The 19,841-nt window shown below is 38.5% G+C and overlaps 1 protein-coding gene across 48 annotated transcripts in view; it reads right to left on the reverse strand.

Annotated features, from left to right (window-relative positions):
• Positions 1-19,841, reverse strand: part of BBX (BBX high mobility group box domain containing) — a 297,568-nt gene that overhangs the window by 214,871 nt on the left and 62,856 nt on the right. For 2 of the 48 annotated variants that reach the window (XM_086408139.1, XM_086408282.1), the window contains exon 1: positions 1,444-1,578. The exons of 44 other annotated variants lie outside the window; for them this stretch is intronic. The gene's annotated coding sequence lies outside the window, so the exon portion shown is untranslated. Of the gene's footprint in view, positions 1-1,019; positions 1,304-1,443; positions 1,579-19,841 lie in introns of those variants that run through there. 2 more of the 48 variants (XM_086408149.1, XM_086408292.1) reach the window with 2 other exon arrangements.

A 19,841-nucleotide genomic window follows, 5' to 3' on the forward strand; every position in this document is an offset into this window, starting at 1 on the left:
TGAATAACTGCCTTCAGTAATTTAAGCATTACCATCTTTGTGGAGAAGAACAATAGTACTGGCACGTTTATATGTTGATAAATTCAAGCAATTTAATTCCAAAACTTTGTAAAATAAATTTAAAATTAGCTAACATTCAAGAGTTTTCAAGTTTCTTCCATGACAAAATAATTCTTAAAATCAAGCAGGATCTCCTTTGTAGTTTGAATGGATTCTGTCACTAGTAGCTTATCCGATGTACATGATAAAATATTCTATTTTCCTACCTTAAATATTTTTCTAAAATATTTTATAACATAATAGCCTGGATTTTTGGTAACCAATATACAGTCCTCCACATTTCCTTCAGTGTTGGTTATATTTTTATTCTTAATCCTATTCTTTTGACCACTGAATAGAGGCATTTATACACATTTCCTAATCTCCTTTGAAAAAGATACATCCAGAGCCATCTGGTCTGAATACTGGTCAGGCAATCACTTGTAGTGGGTGGGATTACGTGTCTAAATTTTAGTGACCCCTCCAGGCTTTTCCACTTAGATATACCATACCCTCTAAACTTTAAAACTTTCACTTTAGATTACGACAGTAAATCACCAACCGTTTCCTTTTACTTTTGCCATCTGTCAATGCAAAAAGCTCCAAGTGAATCTGAAGCTTCGTCTAGGCTACTCCAAGTCTCTTTCATTAATCTTTATCATGAGATTTCTAAATAATGAGAGAATATTAAAGATCATCACTTTGTTTACAACCACCACCAAAAGAGCCTGGAATAATGCTGTGGATTTGGCTAGACGGATTCAAGCTAAAGGACAATTTCAGGAGTCTTGGTGTGGGGACCAAGCATACAGTTAACATTTTACCAATAGCTGGCTAACTGTACCACGTTTCAAGTAACGATTGCCCTTTCTGCATCAAAACACTAGAAAGAATTACAACCTTACAGCCATCTGAGCAGCTGCTGGGCAGACAGTCTGCTCCACAGCCAAGAGTCACCTTTCCATTTTTCAAGCACATACCTCTCACAGAAATGTTTTCAGTGCAGCAGTCTACAGAGCTGGTTATAACACCGGCACGATGTGACAACAAAATTCATGATGATTTTGCTTTTTCAGCCTGCCCCTTCCTTTTTTTTAAAAAAATTCTTCCCTCCCCTTCCATCCCCCAAAGAAAACCAAACCCACAATACTTCCACAAAACCTGACTCAGACTTATGAATATAATGCTTTCAGTGAAAGCTGACCAGTTTTACAGGAGAACAGCCTTCATGAGAAGCAGGAAGCTGATCTGAGCAGCAGAGAGCAGGGATGGGGCGGAGCAGAAAGGAACTGAGCTGGGGGAGAGCAAAGCACAGACAGTCCTGGCTGCTTCTAGTTACTTATTGACAGTTTCTCATCTCATAGCACAGATTTATGAACAGGGTGAGCATCGGCCCTGCCATACCTTTTCTTTCCTCTACGAATCTCTGGCAATCTGGTAAACTATTACACAGGGGAAAGTGAGGCCTTACAACCTCGCCAGAGCCCAGTTGCAGGGAAATGATGTAAGCTTCCCACCTCCCACCAGCCCTGCTCTGCCAATCCACCTCTACTCTGACCTGTTAGCATCCCCTCCCTCCCCCCACAGCCCCGTGACCCTGCCCTGGGCCAGTGGGGCCCCAGGCTCGGAAGTTGTGTCCTACTGTGCAGCAGAAAGTATTTGCCAGGGGATAAGGGGTATTTTAGTTTTGAGAAAAGTCTTCAATGAAAAAGTAAATGCCTCTCTGTCTAAAAAAAAATAATAATAATTCTGGGTCGATAAAAGTTAATCAGTCCCCAGGAGAAATAATATTAAATAGGATGGTGGTAAGGAATGCAATTTTGCAAAAGGCAGCAGAAGGTATGATGTAGCAAAGGGTATAGTAATGGGAAGTAGGAGACACAGATTCTCCTCTTCTAATACCACCTCAATGACCTTGAACAATTGGTTTAATCTCTCTGGTTTCATTTTCTGTAAAGGGAAAGAGCTAATATAAATTACATCTGAAGTCTCATGTAGTAATTTTATGAATTGAGAAGCAAAAGAAACAAATGGGGGTAAAAAGTAATCTGTCGCCAATTGTTTCTTGTTTACTCAAAACTGCACATAATTTCTTATACTGAGCTACTTAAAATATGCTTTGCCAACATGTGAGTAAATATGAATAGGATTAGCAAAAAGATGTATAGGGGGAAAAGTTACAGGAAATTTGACTGTTAATTCCGACCTGGAGAATTTGTAGAGAATGAGGACTGTGAAAATTCATGTTCGGTAAAGGACAATTTATAAACTTCATTCATAAACAGATGCTTCGAAGCAATTAAGACTTTTAACATTATCTTAGACAGCATAAACTATTTACCTCGGTCAGCAGTGTTCTAAGTTGAAAGGATGCTCATGCAATGGGTGCTTGCACACACACACAAACACCAAGGGGGAGATTTTTCTTTAATTAAGAGCTCATAATATAACTGGTTACTAGGACAACAGTCTTCAAATTAGGATAGGCAACTCCTAGAAGTGCCCATCGTTCTAAAGGGTATGAAAGGTATGCAGACACATAGATGATAAATCAATTTCCAGATCAACCCTTCTAAGTAAGTGCCCTTGATCTGCCTGAGAATGCCCCTGGAAAGTAGGGTCACCTGTCCCTCCCACTCCTTTCCTATCCCACTTCTCCCACTTCACAAAATCAAGGCACACGGTTGCTCATCGCCAGTGTCACGATGTGGCCCTGCTTGTGGTAAGAAAAAACCTCTGAGCAGGACCTAAGGAGACAATTAGAAATACTGGTAGTGAAAAAGTGTGTAGCCCTAATCACTCTTCTCTTGCAACTCAGGTGGGTTGTGCCAATTTTTTGCTTGAAAGAAAATTGGAGGAGGGCCTAATTTGGTTGTCAGCTGGTAAATCATTAGACAATTTCAAATGATAGAGCACAGTGGTTTTGAATATAACTGAGGAAGAGTTCAAAGAACTGACTGACACTGCTATATTAATACTCTCATCCTCATCAACATATCTATGTAAACAACATTTCACAGTGTATATACTAAATAGAATGGATAGTATGCTGAACTCTTTCTGCAATTAGTAATATTCATATGCTGATAAATGAACTAACCAGAAGAAAAGCACCAACAGTGTAGTGATAAATTTCCAGTAAATAACGTTTATCTCTAATATTATTTATCAAAATTTGTAATTCACAAGTTATTTCGATTAACTATGTACTAATAACAACTAGTAAGTTTAAAAATTACCTAAAGTCTTATTATCACAGTAAGTTAAATTCTGTCACCAGAAGTACGACAGGGTGATCAAAAATATTTTTTTTAATGTAATAATACATAAGGAGAAAATTTAGTGGGGAAGTATAGTAATAAAGACCTCAAGGATAAAAAAAAAAACAAAAAACACTTTAAAATCTGACTGTTAAAGAGCAGTTTCAAATGGATGGATAGTGGTAGGTTTTAAGTGTTAGACACTCAGTCATATCCAGCTCTTTGTGACCTCATGGACTATAGTCCACCAGGTTCCTCTGTCCATGGGATTTCCCAGGCAAGAATACTGTAGTGCATAGCCATTCTCTTCTCCAGGGGATCTTCCCAACTCAGGGATTGAACCTGGGTCTCCTGAATTGCAGGCAGATTCTTTACTGTCTGAGCTACTAGGGAAGCCCTAAACAGCTACAGTATTTGATTCAAGTGCATAGATTTTTTATGAATTTTATGAAGGAATGTTAATATTTACAACCAATGACAATTATGCACCTTTCTTCCATCTCATAGCACCTTCCAATTATTACTACAGAGTTTAAAAATAAATAAAACAGAAAGAACAGCAATCTAGAACCTCAGGAAACAAGCCACCTGGAACAACTTAATTTTCCAGTTATCTGTGGTTATGTTCGTTGAGTACCACAACAGTTCTGTCTCCTAATTTAAAGCTACTATAAATGAAAATCTTCTCAAAATAGGGGACCTCTTCTTAGACTACACCATCATGATTTAACCACTTATTAGTGTTTCCCAGATAATTATTAACACAAATTCTGCAGAGAATTCATATAATGCCCTTAACCTAGGCTTTTTCTGCTCTTCCCGTTTGGCATTTTGCATTTCTGCCAGCAAGTGGAGGATGTGGATTCAATTCCTGGTCCAGGAATCATAAGCTGCCAGTCCCTAAGTCAAGGTTCTAAAACACGGTGAGCTCCAACTTTCTCCCCTATAAAAATAAGTTAATCTCACTTTCTTAAACTATCTCACAAAACAGAGATGAGTTCACAGAAGTGAACATGCTTTATTTGAAAATTTCACACCAAGAAAACATATGTTCTCATTATGAGTGCTTGCATGAAGCTCCTCTCTTCATTCTAATTGTGGAAATCAGCCAAAGAAGCTAACTAGATCTGTTTTTTTTTTTTTTTTTAATTCTGATAAAAACGGTTTAAGTAAGAGATAGATGTCTTCTATAAAATTCATACATTAAGTTCAGTTCAGTTCAGTTCAGTTGCTCAGTCGTGTCCAACTCTTTGCGACCCCATGAATCGCAGCACACCAGGCCTCCTTGTCCATCACCACTTTCGGAGTTCACTCAGACTCATGTCCATCGAGTCAGTGATGCCATCCAGCCATCTCATCCTCTGTCGTCCCCTTCTCCTCCTGCCCCCAATCCCTCCCAGCATCAGAGTCTTTTCCAATGAGTCAACTCTTCGCATGAGGTGGCCAAAGTATTGGAGTTTCAGCTTTAGTATCATTCCTTCCAAAGAAATTCCAGGGCTGATCTCCTTCAGAATGGACTGGTTGAATCTCCTTGCAGTCCAAGGGACTCTCAAGAGTCTTCTCCAACACCACAGATCAAAAGCATCAATTCTTCGGTGCTCAGCCTTCTTCACAGTCCAACCCTCACATCCATACATGACCACAGGAAAAACCATAGCCTTGACTAGACGGACCTTTGTTGGCAAAGTAATGTCTCTGACATTTATTTCCAGGGGCCATGTGAGTTCTGGATCACCGATACTGCTGGATGGCTGAGTAATACATAGAAAGACATAACTCTATGTGTTCCATCCAAAACCTCAATCTGCTATTATAACAAACCTCAGTCTCCTTTCTAACATATCTTTCAGATATGATCCTCATTCATTTTATTACCAAACCCATCACCCTCCCAACTACCACTACACAGAAATATGTTGCTTTTATTAATTATATGCTCCCTAAATGTTTTTATTATTATGGTGCTTGGTAGACCAGAACTTCAGTTCCTAAGCTACTGGTCCATTGAGTGCCCTAGAACCATAGGTTCAGTCCCAGAAGAACAAAATAAACCTTACACTTTGAAAAGTAGCAAATAAAATTCAAACAGCATCAAAGGGGAGATAAGGTTTTAAAAAGTTAACTGATAGTACCTGCTCTATTTAAAACATCCATAGGATAAACTTATTCTGTTGCATGAGTTATTATGTGGTTAGTATTATCATAGTTTCACTTGACCCTTTAAGCAATTTTACTATTATTTCCTACAGATTATAAAAACTGACCTTCAAAGGTATTTAAGTGATTTGCTCAAGATCACAAATGAAAGCCAGACTTCAATTCTGCAGACGGACAGTCCCACAAAGTTCCCTGGTACGTGTACTTGCCCCTCTGAAACTGCTGGTAAAATCGATAAAAACTGCAGTGAGAAGCTGTAGTGGCAGGCAGTCCTGCTCTGTTCTGTGTTTCCCATGGACATCATGGTTCTAATCCGAAGAGCAGGTGTCCTGGAATAGCACAGATTAGAGGTTGAATCCAGACCCTGGGCAAGTTATTTAACTTTTCTAAAGCTCAATTTCCTCATCTGTAAAAGGTATTAACAAGCACCAATAAGGCTGTTGCGGGGATTAAGAGGGACAGCACCTTAGCAATCTTTAGCACCCCACCAGTAACAAACTTGAGTTTACTAAATAATAACAACTAACATATTTTGAGTCCATTACGTGATGCATCTTAATTCATTTAATTTTCCTAACGATTCTATGGCACAGTGGATACTGTTATTATCACTCCTGTTTTATCAATCAGGAAAGACCATCCTAGGGAGGTAAGACAATCTGCCTAGAGTCACAGATCTAGGAAGTGAAACAGCTTGCAATGAGGCTCAGGAGCCTGACTGGGGGCTCACACTGTGAACTATACTGTTAACTGTTCGCTGCCTCTCTACAAATGAGTGTAACATTAGAACCATCTCTAGCCTCACCATAGTCATCAACACCCGCATCACCCACATTCTCTTTAGTTAGCCTGCAGGGCCTCAGGTCTATGAAGCACCCCAATGATGAGACGTAAAGAGCTGAGAATTTGACATAGTGAGACTGACAGAAGTCAGCGCCTTCAGGGAAGAAGACAGAAGCTGGTTGCTGGAAGAGAATACCGTGCAATAGAACAAAGAAGCAAAATGAAGGTCTGAAATAATATGAAAAATCTTCAGCTACTAGATGAGGGATGGAGATGGGGGGCAGTGGATTTAGCCCAAGAAAAACAAACATTTTAAAATTTAATCAGGTGCCTAAAGGAATACCAAGAAGAACTGCAAAAACCTGGCCTGTAATATAATTTGGGGTCCACTCTGTATCTATTTAATAATTGCTATCTGATCCATCCAGGGATGCCATGATTTTAGTTTTCTGAATGTTGAGCTTTAAGCCAACTTTTTTACTCTCCTCTTTCACTTTCATCAAGAGGCTCTTTAGCTCTTCTTCACTTTCTGCCATAAGGGTGGTGTAATCTGCATATCTGAGGTTATTGGTCTTTCTCCCGACAGTCTTGATTCCAGCTTGTGCTTCATCCAGCCCAGCGTTTCTCATGATGTACTCTGCATATAAATTAAATAAGCAGGGTGACAATATACAACCTTGACGTACTCCTTTTCCTATTTGGAACCAGTCTGTTGTTCCATGTTCAGTTCCAACTGTTGCTTCCTGACCTGCATGCAAGTTTCTCAAGAGGCAGGTCAGGTGGTCTGGTATTCCCATCTCTTTCAGAATTTTCCACAGTTTATTGTGATCCACACAGTCAAAGGCTTTGGCATAGTCAATAAAGCAGAAACAGATGTTTTTCTGGAACTCTCTTGCTTTTTTGCTGATCCAGCAGATGTTGGCAATTTGATGTCTGGTTCCTCTGCCTTTTCTAAAACCAGCTTGAGTTTCTGGAAGTTCACGGTTCACGTATTACTGAAGCCTGGCTTGGAGGATTTTAAGCATTACTTTACTAGCATGTGAGATGAGTGCAACTGTGTGGTAGTTTGAGCATTCTTTGGCATTGCCTTTCTTTGGGATTGGAATGAAAACTCATCTTTTCCCATCCTGTGGCCAATGTTGAGTTTTCCAAATTTGCTGGCATATTGAGTGCAGCACTTTCACAGCGTCATCTTTCAGGATTTGAAATAGCTCAACTGGAATTCCATCACCTCCACTAGCTTTGTTCGTAATAATGCTTCCTAAGGCCCACTTTGACTTCACATTTCAGGATGTCTGGCTCTAGTTGAGTGATCACACCATCGTGATTATCTGGGTCGTGAAGATCTTTTTTGTACAGTTCTTCTGTGTATTCTTGCCACCTCTTCTTAATATCTTCTGCTTCTGTTAAGTCCATACCATTTCTGTCCTTTATTGAGCCCATCTTCGCATGAAATGTTCTGTTGGTATCTCTAATTTTCTTGAAGAGATCTCTAGTCTTTCCCATTCTATTGTTTTCCTCTATTTTTTGTACTGATCACTGAGAAAGGCTTTCTTATTTCTCCTTGCTATTCTTTGGAACTCTGCATTCAAATGCTTATATCTTTCCTTTTCTCCTTTGCTTTTTGCTTCTCTTTTCACAGCTATCTGCAAGGCCTCCTCAGACAGCCATTTTGATTTTTTGCATTTCTTTTTCTTGGCTCAACATTCAAAAAACTAAGATCATGGCATCCAGTCCCATCACTTCATGGCAAATAGATGGGGAAAAAGTGGAAACAGTGGCTGACTTTATTTTGGGGGGCTCCAAAATCACTGCATATTGTGACTGCAGCCATGAAATCAAAAGATGCTTATTATCTGGAAGGAAAGTTATGACCAACCTAGACAGCATATTAAAAAGCAGAGACATTACTTTACCAACAAAGTTCCATCTTGTCAAGGCTATGGTTTTTCCAGTAGCCAGATATGGATGTGAGAGTTGGACTATACAGAAAGCTGAGTGCCAAAGAATTGATGCTTTTGAACTGTGGTGTTGGAGAAGACTCTTGAGAGTCCCTTGGACTGCAAGGAGAGCCAACCAGTCCATCCTAAAGGAGATCAGTCCTGAGTGTTCACTGGAAGGACTAATGTTGAAGCTAAAACTCCAATACTTTGGTCACCTGATGTGAAGAGCTGACTCATTGGAAAAGACCCTGATGCTGGGAAAGATTGAGGGCAGGAGAAGGGGACGACAGAGGATGAGATGGTTGGATGGCATCACCAACTCAATGGACATGGATTTGGGTGTACTCCGGGAGTTGGTCGTGGACAGGGAGGCTTGGCATGCTGTGAGATCCATAGGGTCGCAAAGAGTTGGACACGACTGAGTGACTGAAGCGAACTGATCCAGGGGGTGCGGGGGTGGGGGAATGTGATCAATTTAATCAGCTCTCATTGGTGACCTGAAACAGGCACAATGAAAACCATTTACCTCTGAAAGTATCAGAGCCCAACAAAATGTTGCTTTCAACTACTAACTACAATCCTGTTCCTGTGGCAAATCATGCTTTCATGCTCATGCCATATTATTTCTGAGTTCCTTTGGGTAAACATTTTGAGCTTTTCATCTAGATTATTTTCTCTATACCATCCGTCTAAATCTAAAAACCTCTTTTTTTCACCCAAAGGGATTGCTGGACATCTCAGTTTACCTATTTGCCTCAAGCAGAGTCAAGCTGCAATGAGTGTGTTTCCTGCACGTGCCACTGTTAGAATACTGTGTGCTGATGACTCTCAGCTGTGACACGGACCTCATTACCCTATAAGATTCCACACAAGAAATTCCACGTTTTGCTCATCCTTACAGCCCAACCATCTCGTAGTTACATTGTGTTGCACTCAATAAATGTTGAAAGATTAGCTGAAAGTTTTCAAACAAGTTTTTTGGTCTCCTCCTTCAAGGTTTTCTTTGCCACTAAGCTTACTCTAAAAACCTCTCTCTTTAGATAATGATAATCGTGAGTCACCAAAAGTGATTTGGATTTAGTGGAGTATTGATTACTTCCCTGACAACTGGCTGGAGAAATAAAAAGCAAACACCCAGGGGTTGATGCTTCAGTATCCACTTTCCTGAATATGCCCAATATTCAGTTTTTAAGACAAAAGATATGCATGCCTTAGGGTCATCATCACTTAAAATTTATTGACGAGCTCAAGGGGCTTTGTTAATCTCATAATATCCAGCTAAGTGCCTAGCACAAGGTCAGTGTCAGATAAAATATTGGTTGATTAATTGACAACAACTATTAAAACTGCCACAGACCAAATGCCTTGAACTACCAAAAGGGTGTTAAAAGATTTAGCAAAATACCAAAGTCTCTAATTTCAAATAATTAGCTTTTAAGAAATGTGAAACTATGATTAAACATAGTCCCATAATAAATATTCCCCCAAATATCATGCTTCTATTTTTTCCATATAGAGGCCTTTGAAAAGTACAATGCTGAGAGAACTTTCTAACATTAATCTGAAAAAAAACACGAACACTCTCATAACTGTATGGCACAGATTAACAGAAATTGTTAGTCCTTTAAGGTACTTGCATAGGAAGGAACTCAGGATCAATGATCAAATAATACTCCTACAATTCCCTAAATCAGATTATTATTTTAATAAATCTAAACATATCTATTTGGAGAAGTTACTTGGGGGAGGGAGGCCTCCTGAAAATTCCATATGCCCCTCTTGTCAATAAAACCTGAGATTGTGCATACTGGTAATACAGCAAAGTAAATAAACTTTAAAGTAAAACTTTAGGTTGTATGCAAAAATGTACCTTTAAATGTGTCAAACTCCCCTAAGGTTTCCTAGCATTATTAGACTTCAAGAAACAATAAAACTGAACATTCTATTCAACGCTAAGGCAGCTATTACACTAAAAATCATTTTAAGATATTTTAAAATATCAGTACTCTCTCAGAAAACACCTGGTGATCTTAACAGTTTTTAAATGCACAACACTAAGAAAAAAAAAAGTACAGTAAGTAGATTACATTTTGCAGGTCCATGGGTTTTTAAGTCTTCCCAAATATCAAAGTCATACTGAGCTGAGTATTAACTTTGTGATGGAGTTAATCTCTTTAATATAAAGCCACAGTCATAGCTACCATATAATCAAAACTAAATTATATATACAATGACAAAAAAATTCGAAGAAACATTTTTCTGTAACATAATGATTATTAAGGCCAAAGATTCTCCTCACCACATACATTCAAATATTCTCCTTTTATCTACTTGAAATCTTATTACAATATTTCAATTACCTATAGTAAAGTACTCTGGCCTCAAGGAAATATTCGATTAGTATTAACACCCTTTAAAATAAATAGAATGTTATTAACCTATGGGATTTGTGTCCTACTTTTAACTGTGAACAATTACTAACAAGTAAAACATTGACTGATTTTTAGTTCCTTATAAAGTAAGTAAATCATATTTTGTAGAAATCAATTCAGTTCAGTCGCCCAATCATGTCCAACTCTTTGTGACCCAATGGACCTCAGTATGTCAGGCCTCCCTGTCCATCATTACGCAAATTCATGTCAATTGAGTTGGTGATGCCATCCAATCATCTCATCCTCTGTCGTCCCCTTCTCCTCCTGCCTCCATTCTTCCCCAGCATCAGGGTCTTTTCAAATGAGTCAGCTTTTCATATCAGGTGGCCAAAGTATTAGAGTTTCAGCTTCAATATCAGTCCTTCCAATGAACACTCAGAACCAATCTCCTTTAGGATGGACTGGTTGGATGTTCCTACATTCCAAGGGACTCTCAAGAGTCTTCTCCAACACCACAGTTCAAAAGCATCAATTCCTTGGCTCTCAGCTTGCTTTGTAGTCCAACTGTCACGTCCATACATGACTACTGGGGAAACCATAGCCTTGACTAGATGGAACTTTGTTGGCAAAGTAGTGTCTCTGCTTTTTAATATGCTGTCTAGGTTGGTCATAACTTTCCTTTCAAGTACTAAGTGTCTTTTAATTTCATGGCTGCAATCACCAACTGCAGTGACTTTGGAGCTCAAAAAAATAAAGTCAGCCACTGTTTCCACTGTTTCTCCATATATTTGCCATGAAGTGATGGACCGGATGCCATGATCTTAGTTTTCTGAATGTTGAACTTTAAGCCAACTTTTTCACTATCCTCTTTCACTTTCATCAAGAGGCTTTTTAGTTCCTCTTCACTTGCTGCCATAAGGGTGGTGTCATCTGCATATCTGAGGTTATTGATATTTCTCCTGGTAATCTTGATTCCAGCTTGTGCTTCTTCCAGCCCAGCGTTTCTCATGATGTACTCTGCATATAAGTTAAATAAGCAGGGCGACAATATACAGCCTTGACGTACTCCTTTTCCTATTTGGAACCAGTCTGTTGCTCCATGTCCAGTTCTAACTGTTGCTTCCTGACCTGCATACAGATTTCTCAAGAGGCAGGTCAGGTGGTGTGGTATTCCCATCTCTTTCAGAATTTTCCACAGTTTATTGTGATCCACACAGTCAAAGGCTTTGGCACAGTCAATAAAGCAGAAATAGATGTTTTTCTGGAACTCTCTTGCTTTTTTGATGATCCAGTGGATGTTGGCAATTTGATCTCTGGTTCCTCTGACTTTTCTAAAACCAGCTTGAACATCTGGAAGTTCACGGTTCACGTATTACTGAAGCCTGGCTTGGAGGATTTTGAGCATTACTTTACTAGCATGTGAGATAATTGCAATTGTGAGGTAGTTTGAGCATTCTTTGGCATTGCCTTTCTTTGGTACTGGAGTGAAAACTGACCTTTTCCAGTCCTGTGGCCACTGCTGGGTTTTCCAGATTTGCTGGCATATTGATTGCAGCACTTTCACAGCATCATCTTTTAACTATGCAGTGCTGGAGTGGCGAGTGGCCGAGAGGAGATACCCCACATCCAAGGTCAGGAGCAGTGGCCATGAGGAGATACCCCACGTCCAAGGTAAGAGAAACCCCAGAAAGATGGTAGGCACTGAGAGGGCAGACAGACTGAAACCACAATCACGGACAACTAGCCAATCTGATCATACGGACCACAGCCTTGTCTAACTCAACAAAACTAAGCCATGCCGTGTGGGGCCACCCAGCACAAACAGGTCATGGTGCAGAGTTCTGACAAAATGTGATCCACTGGAGAAGGGAATGGCAAACCACTTCAGTATTCTTGCCTTGAGATCCCCATGAACAGTATGAAAAGGCAAAAAGATAGGACACTGAAAGAGGAACTCCCCAGGCTGGTAGGTGCCCAATATGCTACTGGAGATCAGTGGAGAAATAACTTCAGAAATAACGAAGAGATGGAGCCAAAGCAAAAACAGTGCCCAGCTGTCGATGTGACTGGTGATGGAAGCATGGCCCGATGCTGTAAAGAGCAATATTGCATAGGAACCTGAAGTGTTAGGTCCATAAATCAAAGCAAATTGAAGTGGTCAAACAGGAGATGGCAAGAGTGAACATCCACATTTTAGCAATCAGTGAACTAAAATGGACTGGAATGGGTGAATTTCACTCAGATGACCATTATATCTACTACTGTGGGCAGGAATCCCTTAGAAGAAATGGAGTAGCCATCATAGTCAACATATGATTCCGAAATGCAGTACTTGGATGTGATCTCAAAAACGACAGAATGATCTCTGTTCGTTTCCAAGGCAAACCATTCAATATCATGGTAATCCAAATCTATGCCCTGACCGTAACACTGAAGAAGCTGAAGCTGAAGGGTTCTATTTTGTAGAAATATATCCTCTCAAATCAGATTACATATATCATTTACTTTCATGTTCTTCTTAGTCTGATAACTTTCCCAGAGAATAGGTATATTTCTATTATCCTGTACCAACTCTCTAGCTCTAAGAGCTCTGAGATCTGAAAGTCAAAATTTGTCAAAGATTTAGCAGGTCCCTTAGAATTACACAGACACCCACGATGGGTCTATAATATACACAATTCTACTGATGGAAATTTAGCACGCATATTTTACAATATATTTCTATTTAAGAGAAAAACCACTGAGGTAAACATTATATAAAGGCACTAAGCTCCATAGAGGCCAAGCATCTTGTCTGCTAAGTAAGCTTAAAAAGGAAAGATTTGAATTGGGTTTTCTTTCTTGAAATCAGGTGGTTTTAGCATATAGTGGAAAGTTTGCAAATACATTTGTTCATCAATGCAGAATAAAATTTGGAGGAGCAGGGAATTCCAAATGCTTCTCAAAGGCCTCCTGCTCGCCCCACTCACGTTTAAGCTGCTGTTTCTGCCTCGTAACGCAAGTTTTTCTAATAAGCCTCTTTTATTGGACTTGCACTACCACCCAGATTTTGATCTCTTTCATTCTTTTTATAACTTTTTTCACTGTCCTATGAAAAATGAAGAATGTTATCTAAGTTTGGTGCTTTTTTCCCTTTCTTTTTAGATAGGCATTATAGTTTTTAAAAAAACTTCTTTTAGAACTTACAAGCACCAAGGAGAAGGGAAATATACCTTGAAAGCTAATGATGTGATTCTATACTCAATCTATGATTCTCTCCTATGACTATCGGGAAAAAAAAAAACCATCCGGAATGGCATTAACCTTTAGGAAATTGGCAGATTCCCAAGAGTGGATAATGCCTGGAAGCTGAAGGTATTGAGGGTTGTGTTAAGGAGGCAAAGTCATAAAAGGTCAATAAGTTTCAGGCAATACTGGGGCGTGCAAAGCTGTGGACCACACACAACCTGTGCTGTTACTGATGAATGAGATTCCTGAGCTCGCACTCTGAAATAGCTTAATTCCTACTATCTGTCCCATACCCCAAGTGCTGGTCATATGCCCACTGGCTTGGCTTTTGCTAATAGACTAAGTAATAGATAAGTAAGCTCTCAGATAGGAAAGAAAGCCCAACGCGTTCCCTGCAATAGGGATTCATCAGTGTAGATAGGAAGTGCTCTGGATGAAGATTAAACTCTAAAATGATTTAAAGAAATACGTGGGGAACTGGTAAAATAAGAGACATGAAGATTGAGAAAACTGAAATAAAACAGATTCACGTATATGAACATACATAAATAACTTCCTGTTTAACTGTAATATAGAACCTATATCTTATTATTCAAATTATAAAATTTTCAAGTTTAAAGCTGATACAACCTTTCCAGTCCCATGGAATGGTTATTTATGAAAATATTTTCAGAGGTGTTTTACAAAGATGCACTTTAAGGAAATACTTCCTATTCGAAGTATTTGTACATCATATTGTACCTGTTAAGTCATATTCCTGGGGTGGTGGGGAGGAAGGATTAAGACCTGTAGAAAAGATGAAGGGACCAGATTACACCCTGAAATGCTGGAAAGCACTAAAGGAACAAATCAAAATCCACAGAGCACGATGCAAAATTTCAAGACAACTGCAAAAATCACACTTTTGAACAAATTTTGCTTTGCTAGATCTTGCCCTTTCTCTCAATTCATCTGTATACCTTTTGTGTGTGTGATTAAAAAAGCCAAAATTCTCAAAACAGGCATATTTCTGTACTTGAACAACAGTCAGCTTAACTGTCTTCTTTGATAACCTTCCCAGAGAAAATGAAGAGCACAATTTCACTTCTGAAACTTTAAAAAAGAGCTGCTATGTGGCACAGCTCGAAAACCAAGCCTCTTAGGCTTTCATGCTTCCTCTGGTGGAACTTCCTGAAACAGTGCCAAGAATCGTTTGATCACTTAAACCAGAGCTGATGAGTTAGAAGCAGCTGGAGTATATGAATCAGTGGTCATTTCTCTGTTACTTTTTTTTTAAACAGATAACTACCTAGAGAACCAAGTAACTTGATCAAAAAGGCATTCTGGAAATAAAATTAGGAGGCAGAAAACCCAGAGTTCTGAATTAGGATTAAACTGTTTTAACTTCAATTGTTCTCTAGCTTCTTCTAATAGCTTTGTTTTCTCAGTCCTCTTAAGAGATTTTGGAGAGTAAGGAACCAAGCACACTTTTTGTCTATCTCCCTAAGAACATAACAGGAGAATGCTCAAATAGCAGTTGTTTGAAATATATTTATTCATTGAGTGTAATTATAAACTCAAATAGTAAAATGTTTACTTTTTTCTCCCACATAATCAGGTTTGCACTAGAAATCATAGAAAGAGCATAAAATGATTTCTAGAAATTCAAATGCAATGTGTCAAAAAGGCTAAAGAGAAGTTTCATGGGGTAAAGTAATTGGCAGAAGTGGAAATAAGTATGTGTAACACATTAGTCCTAACTCTGACGTCACACACATTCTTTGTAAACATCATTTCTTATTTTTTACCTAATTTAATTCTCACATTCATTAGTGTTCACTAGTATACTATGTATGATTTCAAGGAAATAAATATTTCCTATAATCACATCACTCAGTGTTGATTTTTGATCCCAGACGTTTTTCTTTATAATCCCAAAGCCTGTCATATGAACAAGGACTTTGCCTTTATATCATGCTATATGTTCAATTTTTACCCCATTCTTACATTTCAATCAGAGCCTAAGACATGAGAAAAGCAAGTGTTGAGAGGAAAAGAAAGTGGGTATGGAGAAAAAAGAACAAAAGATAAATAGCCAAATCATTCAGGAATTTCTTAGCCATGGTAAGGAGTGTGTATTTATTCTAAGTATGGTAAGAATTCAGTGTAGGAGTAATAAGAGATCTGCATTTTGGAACTTCTGCTTCACTGACTACGATAAAGCCTCTGACTATGTGGATCACAGCAAACTATGGAAAATTCTTAGAGATGAGAATACCAGACCACCTTACCTGCCTCCTGAGAAACTTGTATGCAGGACAGAAGCAACAGTTAGAAAACTGGACATGGAACAACTGACTGGTTCAAAATTGGGAAAGGAATACAACAAGGCTATATATTGTCACCCTGCTTATTTAACTTATACGCAGACTGCATTATCTGAAATGCAGGGCTAATTGAGTCACAAGCTGGAACCAAGACTGCTGGGAGAAATAACAACCTCAGATATAAGCAGATGATATCACTCTAATGGCAGAAAGTGAAGAGGAACTGAAGAGAATCTTGATGAGGGTGAAAGACTGAAAAGTCTGGCTTAAAACTGAATATTCAAAAAAACGAAGATCATGGCATCTGGTCCCATCACGTCATGGCAAGTAGAAAGGAAAAAAATGTGGATACAGTGACAGATTTTATTTTCTTGGGCTCCAAATCACTGCAGACAGTGACTGCAGCCATAAAATTAAAAGACACTTGCTCCTTGGAAAAGCTATGACAAACCTAGCTAGTGTATTAAACCTAGATAGTGTATTAAAAAGCAAAGACATCACTTTGCTGACAAAGGTTGATATAGTCAAAACTATGGTTTTTCCAGCAGTCATGGATGGATGTGAGAGTTGGACCATAAAAAAGGCAAAAAGTCAAAGAACTGATGCTTTCAAACTGTAGTGCTGGAGAAGATTCTTGAGAGTCCCTTGAACAGCAAGGAGATCAAACCAGTCAATCCTAAAGGAAATCAACCCTGAATATTTATTTAAAGGACTGATGCTGAAGTTGAAGCTCTAATATTTTGGCCACCTGATGCAAAGAGCCAATTCATTGGAAAAGTTCCTGGTGGCAAAGATATAGAAGGCAACAGGAGAAGGGGGGTGGCAGAGGATGAGATGGTTAGATAGTATCACTGACTTAACAGACATGGATCTGAGCAAACTCCAGGAGATAGTGAAGGACAGAGGAGCCTGCATTCTGCAGTCCATGGGGTCACAGAGTCAGACACTACTTAGCAACTGAACAACATCAACTCTGGCAGCAATGGAGTGAGGAGTGGACAGAAAAGAGGCAAAACTAAAGGCAGGGAAACTGGTTAAATTATGCAGGCAGGTACTGTGGTGGTCTGAATTAGGATGGAGCTAGTAAAAATAGGAGCTGTGGACTGATTTCAGAGATGCAATGGTAAGTGAAATCAACTAAACTTGATATGAAGGTAGCAAATGGGAAGACGGGGAAAGGGGGGGGTTTTACCATAAATCCTTCCTGAGGAGTATTTTTTTATGACACGTTTTAATAATTGTAAACAAACGCATTACTTTATACAGGTTGCACTTACACATGTATTGCTAAACAATACAGTTTAAATTTGCCAGCTTCTGAATTTTATGTAAGTGGAATATTCTTCTATGGCTTGCTCCCTTCTCTCAGGATCTTACGTCTGATATTCATCTGGGTGCTTGTGTTTAACTCAAGAGTATACGGTCATATGTTGAGTGAGTATACCAAAATTAATTGATCTTTTTTACTCACTTATATTCCAGGAAAAATAACATTAAGTATTCCTTCATGTTATTAAAAATATAAGTGAACATAATCTTCTTAATGGCTGAAATTTTTTATTTTTGGGAATTGGAAAACTAAGGAACGGAGGAGTTAAGCAACCTGAACAAAGTTACCTGGCTTCTCTTCTACACGAAAGGGCTAGTCAATCCAGGCTAGCTTCTTTACTGATGATCTTCCTGTCCTCTACCTTTCCATTCCCATCTCCTTGCTCCAGGTCCTTTTTCTTATTTTGTGACCATGTTGTTCCTTCTGTCAGTTGCTTCCTCCTTTTACACCTCCTCAAAGCCTGACCACCTTTTAATATCTAGCTCCTGTCTCCTCCCCTCCATACAGTCTTACTGGACAATTCACTGGACTAAAACATTCATTCATTCATTCAATTTATTCAATAATTACTTAACACCTAGGGTGCATCAGGTACTGCCTTGAGCACTGCGATAGAAAGGGGAATGAAACAGACAAGGCTTCTACTCTCAGAGGAAGAACAGAAGATAAACAAATTAAAAAATGAAAAACTAATTTGTCAGTGATAATACATTATGAAAACAAGGCAATTTCTGTACTATTTCTGCTTGGCTTTCTGCCAACTTGCTATAAAATTGTGAGTTATTGAAGGAATGGACTCCATCTTTCGCCTAAAGCCTGGAATACAAAAGGTACTTGAGTGATCAGTGACTTACCACGTGCAAATGAAGAGCATGGATGACTAGATGGAATGATAGATGAATGGACAGAGAGATGAAACAGCAACTGCCTCAAACTGTGACCAAACCACTTAGTCTCTAGGTTTTGCTTCCCCCAACCAGACTGAGAGACAAGAGTCTAGAGTCTGCAAATCTGTACCTGTCTGGCCTGCCCAGTGAAGGTGAAAAGGAATCAAAACAGGGCAGGCACCACCAGTTAAGGCTTGATCCCCACTAGTTCTATCCTCTTATCCAATGCCCATTTCCTGCAGTCATGCTCCCTCCTTGACTCAAGCAAGCAACTGTCCCCATGCAGGCTTTAATAAATAACAGTAGATTAAAGACTGAAAAACTCCATAACATAATCTTAACCAATTCTTTAGGAATTGTGAAAACAGAAATTTCTAGCTTAGATTATCTAGAACTGCAAGAAGTTCTGTCTATCACTTTAATATGGGATTAAATCCTCAAAAGCTTACCAAAACTAATTTCATTCCTCTTCTTAAAAAAAATACTTACTTATTTTGCTGCCCTGGCTCTTAATTGTGGCCCAAGAACTCTTTTTTTAGCTGCGGCATGCAAACTCCTCAGTTGTGGCATGTGGAATTTAGTTTCCCAACATGGGAAATCAAGCCAAAGCCCCCTGCAATGGGGGCACAGAATTTTAGCACAAAAGTCCCTCTTTTCTCTTTAAAAATGTTAAGTTTTCAAAATATTCTGAAGTGGTGGAATAAAGCAAGATAAAACGGCAAAGCCCTCAACAGTGTGGAATCACTTGCTTATTACATCACTGGACACAATAAGCACAGATCACAATCAAGGATACTGTTTCTCAAACTTACTTAGTCTTGACCAAAAAAAAAATAAATCTACAGACAACTCTGTGGACCCCTGTTTAAAGAACATGGTCTTAATGGTTCAACATTCACTCTAGGTGAACATTTTTGTCAAACATTGTGACTAAAGACAAAAATCCAACAGTAAAGCTCAGTTATAAATAAGTTATCTAATCAGGGCACCCGAAATGTATTATTTCTTTTGTATTTATCAGCTAAATGAAACATTAAAAATTTTTTTTCCCCATTAAGAAATAGCTAACCTCTAATGATATGTCCATTACTTGACTTAAGTGATCTAAAAAAGACACAAGGGTATCTCTTCAAAAATGAATTCACGTTTATTTATGGTATGGGCATATATAAGCACAACAAACTGAATACTTTAATTGAAGTTCATTTCTGATTAATATTCAAATGCTAGTGATTTTTAAAACATTAAAATTTTATATTTCTCTGCCCATCAGCCATAGTTCTCTGATGAACAAAGAGTTAATATACATAAATAAACTCTTTAAAACAGAAGTTTACTTAGATATTTAATTTATCCAAATTATAAATTATCTTGGCCAAATAATTATCCTCTATTTATTTGATATTAACTTTGATTTTGCATTGTGGTTTCTTAAAATGAGAACACTTAATTAAAGCTATATGAAAGACCATCCGAAAATATATCTGAAAGTTGATTTTTATTGTTAATTAATAACAATGTCCAAAAATTATTAAT

Source organism: Bos grunniens, chromosome 1 (genome assembly GCF_055505025.1).
Source record: "Bos grunniens cultivar Pamir isolate PY7600 chromosome 1, Bosgru_T2T1.0, whole genome shotgun sequence".
NCBI lineage: Eukaryota > Metazoa > Chordata > Mammalia > Artiodactyla > Bovidae > Bos > Bos grunniens.